The sequence below is a fragment of the Schistocerca gregaria genome, chromosome 2 (assembly GCF_023897955.1).
Source record: "Schistocerca gregaria isolate iqSchGreg1 chromosome 2, iqSchGreg1.2, whole genome shotgun sequence".
NCBI classification, from domain to species: domain Eukaryota; kingdom Metazoa; phylum Arthropoda; class Insecta; order Orthoptera; family Acrididae; genus Schistocerca; species Schistocerca gregaria.
The window spans coordinates 200,387,052-200,396,963 of NC_064921.1; the positions used below are offsets into that span (position 1 = coordinate 200,387,052).

At 42.5% G+C, this 9,912-nt stretch overlaps 1 non-coding gene across 1 annotated transcript; it reads left to right on the top strand.

Annotated features, from left to right (window-relative positions):
* The first annotated feature begins 9,436 nt into the window (after positions 1–9,436).
* Positions 9,437–9,509, top strand: Trnai-aau (transfer RNA isoleucine (anticodon AAU)). The gene has a single exon. It is a non-coding gene; the product is annotated as a tRNA-Ile (tRNA).
* The last annotated feature ends 403 nt before the right edge of the window (positions 9,510–9,912 follow it).

Here is a 9,912-nt window from a genome sequence, read left to right on the forward strand (position 1 = left end):
GATTCTTTTTCTCAGTCATGTCTGCAATTCAAAATTCATGGTTTCACTTCAAGCACGGAGAGCATCTTACCCACTCCTCATCTCTGAGATCGTCCGCGTAGTTTCCTTGCAAAAACATAATGGTAGCGCTCCTCATGTGTGCGTACATAGCGACATCATCTCTGAGTCTGTTAGGTGCCATACGTTTTTTACTATTATTTTCTTCCAATTTTTCGTTTCAAGTCTTTTTATTTGATCAGCATTACTTGTTGAGGAAAGAGCAGTGGTATATTGTTTATTAAAATCATTAAGATTTTCCGGCTTCTTTGGGAGGTGGTCGATATTTCACTTTAGTCACCTTCTCACTCCCTAGTTGGTTGTTGCACTTCTGGTATTGATTCTATGTCCTTACGTGAGATATAGATAGAATCAGGATAAGATTGGAATGGAGAGCCGAAAACGGCACAGCACCATCATCAAACTGATTTACAATAATTAAAAAACTAAAGAGTAATTTTGCACATGAATGTCCCCAATATCACCTCTAAGCGGTTCTCCATTTAACGCCATGTAGTACAAACGGGAGAAATATTAGATGTCAATTACCTGGCCATTATTTCCAGCCAGAATTAAGGCCAAAATACTTATGAACATGTTTAATGAACTTCCAATTTCATTAATGTTTTGTGAAGCACCAAATAAAAAAAAAAGAAAAAAAAACTGCATGCTAACGACGTGCGTAGCTGCACTTCAAAGCTCGGACTTCAATGCATGGAAACTAAGTTGTCTTGCATATAGCTCTCAGAACTGGTGATGACAGTATCAGCCATAGAGGTAATATTTAGGACACTCATCCTATTTCCGGAAATATCTTCAAGTAGAAAGGGCTTCTACTACCACTGAGCCACGTGTATAAACAGATAAGTATAGGAGATTAAGGGGAATATTAACTTTTAGCTTTCCAAGAACGTCGGTGTTATCACACACAAGGTGCTGCGTTTGTTGGGACGAATTCAACACGGTGTCGTTGCAGGAGCCATGCTGCCAAGAAATTACTTAGTGGAAACACGTGTAGGGCTGAGAGAAAATCTTTTGCAAACCCCCTCAGCTAAGACATGAACAAAAATGAATAACGAATTCCCACTAGCTAATCAACGGCTTCCGCAGAACTTAACGACAAAGTGTTCCACTGACTGGCAGAATTCTTCTGGTCCATCATTAATTGTGGGCGTAAACCACCGACTGGTCATCTAGTACTACAGTACCTATTTTTAAGCGCAGGGGTGGACCTGCTGAATCTACCTACTATCGTCCAATCCGGCCGCTCTCCAAAACCATGAAGATACTCGTAAGTACCTTCGAGAACAGGCTGCCGAAAAAATCCAGATCTTAATAAATCATTATAGGTTTTCCTAGGGACGTAGCACAATAGACGTAATTTCTACTGCGCGCCAGCTGATGGAGAAATTCCGAGATAAAAGAGAATCACCTTGACCTTGAGAAGGCGCTTGATCGGGTGCCGCTTCAGATGATTTGGCATACTTTCTTGATCATCAGGTTCGAGGAACGTGTATAAACTTGATAAAAATGTTGTACAAAAACGCCAGCAGCCGGTTGCGATGCTCTGCAGGACTGACTGACAGCTTTCCTTTGACAGCTGGCGTTCATAAGGCTCAGCCTTGTCTTCACTTCTCTTTTTTACCGTAAAGGCTACAATGTGACGTGACGTACAGAAGTGCGTACCGTGGACAATGCTATGCGCTGATGATGTGGTGCTTTCGGAGGATACTAGGTCGTCGTCGTTGTCTTCAGTCCTGAGACTGGTTTGATGCAGCTCTCCATGCTACTCTATCCTGTGCAAGCTGCTTCATCTCCCAGTACCTACTGCAACCTACATCCTTCTGAATCTGCTTAGTGTACTCATCTCTCGGTCTCCCTCTACGATTTTTACCCTCCACGCTGCCCTCCAATGCTAAATTTGTGATCCCTTGATGCCTCAAAACATGTCCTACCAACCGATCCCTTCTTCTAGTCAAGTTGTGCCACAAACTTCTCTTCTCCCCAATCCTATTCAATACCTCCTCATTAGTTACGTGATCTATCCACCTTATCTTCAGTATTCTTCTGTAGCACCACATTTCGAAAGCTTCTATTCTCTTCTTGTCCAAACTAGTTATCGTCCATGTTTCACTTCCACACATGGCTACACTCCAAACAAATACTTTCAGAAACGACTTCCTGATACATAAATCTATATTCGATGTTAACAAATTTCTCTTCTTCAGAAACGCTTTCCTTGCCATTGCCAGTCTACATTTTATATCCTCTCTACTTCGACCATCATCAGTTATTTTACTTCCTAAATAGCAAAACTCCTTTACTACTTTAAGTGTCTCATTTCCTAATCTAATTCCCTCAGCATCACCCGATTTAATTTGACTACATTCCATTATCCTCGTTTTGCTTTTGTTAATGTTCATCTTATATCCTCCTTTCAAGACACTGTCCATTCCGTTCAACTGCTCTTCCAAGTCCTTTGCCGTCTCTGACAGAATTACAATGTCATCGGCGAACCTCAAGGTTTTTACTTCGTCTCCATGAATTTTAATACCTACTCCAAATTTTTCTTTTGTTTCTTTTACTGCTTGCTCAATATACAGATTGAATAACATCGGGGAGAGGCTACAACCCTGTCTCACTCCTTTCCCAACCACTGCTTCCCTTTCATGCCCCTCGACTCTTATGACTGCCATCTGGTTTCTGTACAAATTATAAATAGCCTTTCGCTCCCTGTATTTTACCCCTGCCACCTTTAGAATTTGAAAAAGAGTATTCCAGTCAACATTGTCAAAAGCTTTCTCTAAGTCTACAAATGCTAGAAACGTAGGTTTGCCTTTTCTTAATCTTCCTTCTAAGATAAGTCGTAAGGTCAGTATTGCCTCACGTGTTCCAACATTTCGACGGAATCCAAACTGATCCTCCCCGAGGTCTGCATCTACCAGTTTTTCCATTCGTCTGTAAAGAATTCGCGTTAGTATTTTGCAGCCGTGGCTTATTAAACTGATAGTTCGGTAATTTTCACATCTGTCAGCACCTGCTTTCTTTGGGATTGGAATTATTATATTCTTCTTGAAGTCTGAGGGTATTTCGCCTGTCTCATACATCTTGCTCACCAGCTGGTAGAGTTTTGTCATGACTGGCTCTCCCAAGGCCGTCAGTAGTTCTAATGGAATGTTGTCTACTCCGGGGGCCTTGTTTCGACTCAGGTCTTTCAGTGCTCTGTCAAACTCTTCACGCAGTATCGTATCTCCCATTTCGTCTTCATCTACATCCTCTTCTATTTCCATAATATTGTCCTCAAGTACATCGCCCTTGTATAAACCTTCTATATACTCCTTCCACCTTTCTGCCTTCCCTTGTTTGCTTAGAACTGGGCTGCCATCTGAGCTCTTGATATTCATACACGTGGTTCTCTTCTCTCCAAAGGTCTCTTTAATTTTCCTGTAGGCAGTATCTATCTTACCCCTAGTGAGATAAGCTTCTACATCCTTACATTTGTCCTCTAGCCATCCCTGTTTAGCCATTTTGCACTTCCTGTCGATCTCATTTTTGAGACGTTTGTATTCCTTTTTGCCTGCTTCATTTACTGCATTTTTATATTTTCTCCTTTCATCAATTAAATTCAATATTTCTTCTGTTACCCAAGGATTTCTAGCAGCCCTCGTCTTTGTACCTACTTTATCCTCTGCTGCCTTCACTACTACATCCCTCAGAGCTACCCATTCTTCTTCTACTGTATTTCTTTCCCCTATTCCTGTCAATTGTTCCCTTATGCTCTCTCTGAAACTCTGTACAACCTCTGGTTCTTTCAGTTTATCCAGGTCCCATCTCCTTAATTTCCCACATTTTTGCAGTTTCTTCAGTTTTAATCTACAGGTCATAACCAATAGATTGTGGTCAGAGTCCACATCTGCCCCTGGAAATGTCTTACAACTTAAAACCTGGTTCCTAAATCTCTGTCTTAGCATTATATAATCTATCTGATACCTTTTAGTATCTCCAGGGTTCTTCCACGTATACAACCTTCTTTCATGATTCTTAAACCAAGTGCTAGGTAGGATCTTGAAACTCAAGTCCAAATATGGTACGTTGGTTTGAAAAGGTTTAGCCTCCGTTTCAACATCCACATGCTAGTATACCGAAACTATTACAGCTCCGGAACTATATACATAATTAGAACTGTTTCCTCCGATGTAGATATATAGCGATACCTAGGTTTTCAACTACAGAATGAAGGCAATGTGAGTGAGGATGAGCGAGCAATAATCAAAGCGATTCAGATACGTTACTGATGTTTCTTGCTATAAGATGATGCCTATCCCCCCTGAAATCACCGTAATACCACACAATGGCCAGGTTAATTGCATTATATGGTATCAAGTGTAAGCCCATACCTCGAAGCGCTGAGCACTCACTACATGTCACGGGGATATGGTTACCAAACAGGTCATTGGACTTTGTCTGCTCTATTATATGTCGTGTGACTAGGGCCTCCCGTCGGGTAGACCGTTCGCCGGGTGCAAGTCTTTCGATTTGGCCTCTTCGACGACTTGCGCGTCGATGGGGATGAAATGATGATGATTAGGACAATACAACACCCTGTACCTGAGCGGAGAAAATCTCTGACCCAGCCGGGAATCGAACCCGGGCCCATAGGACTGACATTCTGTCGCGCTGACCACTCATCTACCGGAGGCGGACTGCTCTATCATATGAACAACAGGAAGTTCCGAGAATTATCTGGAGTGATCGAATCTATGAGAAGATACAGGAATAAAGACTTCGTTGATATGGACACTTCGCATTTGCACCGCTCCGTTTAGTCATTAGCATAGCCTATCGTCTCACTGTCGAATGTCAGGCACAGCGTCGATGAGTTAATTTCCTGTGGCTGGACTCTATAAAGACAGATCTAAGATTGACATGCATAAATTCACGAGAAGCAATAGATCCCAAGAAATGACGTGGACTAATCCAAACGCAAGATACTAGAAAGAAGAAGAAGAACCAACGTATGCCGACAGGGGAACTGACTTGAAATATGTTCTAGTAACAGGAATTATCCAAATGAACGGAACTTAGTAATTGTGATGTAGATGTACACAGGAACAAATGCTTACAATTTCAGAAAAAATTGATTTATTCAAGAGAAAAGGCTTCGCAAACTGAGAAAGTCAATAACGTGTTGCCTTACCTCTGACCTTTATACAAGCAGTTATTCGGCTTGGCATTCACTGACAGAACTGTTGGGTGTCCTCTTGAGAGATATCTTGCCAAATTCAGTCCAGTTGGTGCTTTGGATGGTCAAAATCACGAGACGGTTGGAGGACTAGGCCCCTAATGTCAAAACCTTCTCAATTGGGGAGAGATATGGCAAGATCGCTGGCTAAGCCAGAGTTTCGGAAGCACGAAGAAAAGCGGTAGGAACTCTCGCCATGTGCGACAGGGCTTTGTCTTACTATTAAAGGCAACAACACAGGAGTACAATGTTTTCGACGTAACGCTCGCTGTGCTTTACGGGTATCGCGGATGACAATCAAAGGGGTCCTGTTTAGAAATGGCACCCCAGACCATCAATCCTGGCTGACGGGCCGTATGCCGTTAACAGTCACGTTCGTATCCCGCCACTGTATGGGGCGACTTCAGACACGTCTTCACCTTTGAATCTCATTGGCCGGAGTGGAACTGTCTTCACTGATGAGCCCCGCTTCGAAGTGAGCTCCGATGTCCAGCAGAGACGTGTGTGGAGAGTTCCGGACGGCAGTGGGAGACGAATCTGACTGATGCTCACCATAGGGCTTGACAGCTAGGACTAATAGACCGAGAGCCGGCCGGAATAGTCGAGCGGTTCTAGGCACTTCAGTCTGGAACCGCGCTACCGCTACGGTCGCAGATTCGAATCCTACATCGGGAATGGATGTGTGTGATGCCCTTAGGTTACTTAGGTTTAAGTAATTGTACGTTCTAGGGGACTAATGACCTCAGATGTTAAGTCCCATAGTGCTCAGAGCCATTTGAATTTTGAATTTTGACGCTCTAACAAGCCAATTGGGCAGAATGTGGCACGATATCTCTCCTCAAATGAACATCCAGCAATCCTATCGATCAATGCCAAGCCGAATAACTAACTGCATAAAATGCACAGATGGCTCAGCGTGTTACTGACTAGCTTAATTTATGCAGCTCATGTTCTTGAATAAATCATCCACTTTTCCTGAAATTGTAATCATTTTTTTGTCTGTACACGTATATCACATCTGCTTATTTCCGCTCCATTCGGATAGTTCCATCGTCGCGGGCCTTATTTTATTTTATTTTTCTTATAGTGTATTATCTGTACAAGTATGATTGATGCATGAACAGAACCGTAAACTTACCAAGTTTGTATTTTGCACTTTACAAGTATTGCGTGACTGCTCCTGTGGCGATTAACCAGATAAATAGAAGATTGTATCGTCACTGAAAAAAAGCTTAAAGTCGACACACGTCCAGTTTGTTCCATACGTTATGTAGTAACATCTTATTAATGGCCATCACAGCAGTATTGATACGTTCCCTGAATTATTCGAGTGTTTTTTGCAGTGGGGGCCCAGAAACATGGTCCTCCACAAATCCTCAAAGGAAAAAGTAACAAGATGCTAGGGCAGGCGGCCTGGGTGGCTAAGCGAAAAAGGGTCACGTCATCTTTACCACTAAACCCAATCCAGCGACGAGGAAATTCGTCGTTTAGGTAACGACGAACATCGGTATTCCAATGGGGGATTGGGACAGGACGTCTTGTTGGAAAATGAAATTCTTTGAATTAGTAGTCAGCAGTGGAAACAATTACAAACGCTACATATCAAGACAAGAGGTGCTCCTAACAGTCTTCTCACAGCCCATACAACATCGACAGTGACCTCCCACGGAATACATTAACCTTCGGGGAATTTCGTTCATGGGCCACACTCTCACATTTATGGTGATTAACCTTTTCAGATAAATGGAAGGTCACTGAATATCAGTTTGGAGGCGAAATGTTCATCCTTAAGTGCTTCCTGCATTGTGATGCAAAGTTGAAAGCACCGGCCATAATCTTCCAGTCTTAATTGTTGCACGAGCTGCTGACGACACGGTCTGATATGTAACCGCCGTCGCAAAATCTTCTACACAGTTCGCTGCGGTATTCCAGGTTAGTGGCTTGCGTGGACTGCTAATTTTTTTGGACCGCGTACGTAACATTTCTTCACGCTCTCCATTGCTCCATCTGACACACTTGGTAGCGCGGTACTTTTCTGTTTACATAGACAACTGTTTTCCCTAAAGTGTCGATACCAACGCGCGTTTACAGTGCTATTCTTTACCGCAATAACTTCTGTGTGTACGTTGCACTGTTGCAACAGATAAAAGTCTTGCATACTCCGACAGCAAAAACTCTTGTCATGCTTTGACGCCATCTAGTGTGCAGAATGCAAAAACGGTGAATTTACTGTTCTATTAATGATTCAGTCTGTCACGATACGTCACATAAATGGAGATTTGGAGAAAGGGAAAAGAAGTTTTTGCTATGAGACATGTGAAACATAAATTATCTAAAGACTAAGTACGTCTGCGCGATGTGTAACAAATAGTAAAGAACGTAAGTTATTATTATCAGAACACAAATATCGATGTAATTAACACAACACAGTTTTTTGGTTTAATCTCTGTGTAACATAGGCCATCAAGATCAGAGACAATGCTTTGATTGAAAAAACTCTCCTGTTTTGTTTCGTCTAGAGGTAGCCCGCCATTGTAGCGCTGGAAAATATTTAATGTAAGTTTGGTTGTAATTTAGAAAAATATACTTATTATTGTTATTAGAAAGTGTGTATCATTGACTTAGTTGCCACCTCTCATGATCGCAACCATTAATTATAATTATCAAAATTTTTACAGACCTTCGTAGTGCAGGGAGCACATCTCCCCTAGCAGGATTTAGTCGGCCATTAGGCTGACTGTATTAGTTAATTAAAATTTCATATCATAATATTAAATGTGAATGCGAGAGACTTCTCAATTTTGATCTTTCATTAATTTCAGAGTTTAAGACAATAGTGATAAATTTCATTTACTAAAATCCACAGCACGGAATGAGTTCAGTATGTTCCACTTTGGCCCCCTAACGGCAGATGAGATTTTCTCCAGTTTTTCCTTGCAGATAATGAACAAGAAATATTGAAAATCATTACATTCTGCAATATATCAGTTAATCTTCATGTAGTTTGGTACATAAATAACCAGCAGCCCCTGAGTCCCATATTAATAATTACAGATTTTCTTATATAAATAGCAGCGCTCAAGCAAACTATTTATTAGAAGGCGGTGAGTCGCGCGATGTGTTTAAAAAATATTATATCGAGGCCGATGTCCGTACGAGTGTTATCGCAGTATAAGTTAATTAAAAGTCTCATGCTAGCCCACAATATTTAAAGCATCTTAAAATATAATTATAAAAATAAAAATATATAATTATCCCGTGATAAAGCACCCACCCACACATACATATACACTTATACCGTGATAAGTCAAATATGATTGCATTGTGTCCGTTATTTCTGACATGTCCGAAAGGACAGACGCCACGGGGAATCCGCAGCTGTGACATATTATGTGTAAATTGAAGGTGGAGGTGGGGATAAAGGAAAGGAAAGGAAAGGAATTACTGATGTCAGGTGCATCGGAACATTACGCGGAATCGGCAGTGACGAGTCAAAATGTGAACTGGACCGCGACTCGAACCCGGGTTATCCTGCTTATTACAAGGCAGGTGTGTTAGCCACTGTGCCATCTGGGTCACAGTGTCATCACAACTTCCTGGATCATTTCGGCACTTGGCGCTTCTCACAGCCGATCCACACTACCGCACAGCGCCACTTTCCGCAGTCCTTGTCCGTTTCTTTCACGCTCGCTACTCTGACACTCCCGCAGGACGTCGGACGTATCTGTGCATTCACAGCCGGCCGCTGTGGCCGAGCGGCTCTAGGCGCTTCAGTCCGGAATCGCGCTGCTGTTGCGGTCGCAGGTTCGAATCCGGCTTCGGGCATGGATGTGTGTGATGTCCTTAGGTTAGTTAGGTTTAAGTAGTTCTAAGTTCTAGGGGACTGATGACATCAGATGTTAAGTCCCATAGTGCTTACAGCCATTTGAACCATTTTTTGTGCATTCACACTGAAGAAAGTAGATCCATCCAGGCGAATAAATAGTTCGAAAGAACAGACACCACACATTCATACAACTGATTCCACAAGTGCGTCTGACCTCCTGTGGGAATCTCAGAGTAGTGAGCACGGGTAGGGTAGGGACTGGGGATAGGTGGCGCTCATGGGTTGGCTGTGAGGCGTGCCGAGATAGTCCGTGCAGCTGCGATAACACTGCGTCCTGGATGGCGCAGTGGTTAACGCACCTGCCTAATAAGCAGTAGATCCCGGTTTCGAATCCCGGTCCGGGACACATTTTCAGTCGTCGCCACTAATTCCGAATAATGTCCTGATGCAGCTGACATCAGTAACCCCTTTCTTATCCTTTCTCCTCACCCCCTCCTTCAGTTTATGTTGGGAGGTTATCCTCTCATCTGTACTACTACTACATGAGTGGCGTACTAGATGAGTGGCCTGCCAAGCGAGTGCCTTACATCAGAAATATTTTCATGATTTATTATGCCCACTGCAACTATGCTTGAAATTAGACCCCTAGCACCTAACAGTTAAGCTATTATTTATTCTCGTCTTTACTTCTTAACGCAACGGAATACACTCCTGGAAATTGAAATAAGAACACCGTGAATTCATTGTCCCAGGAAGGGGAAACTTTATTGACACATTCCTGGGGTCAGATACATCACATGATCAAACT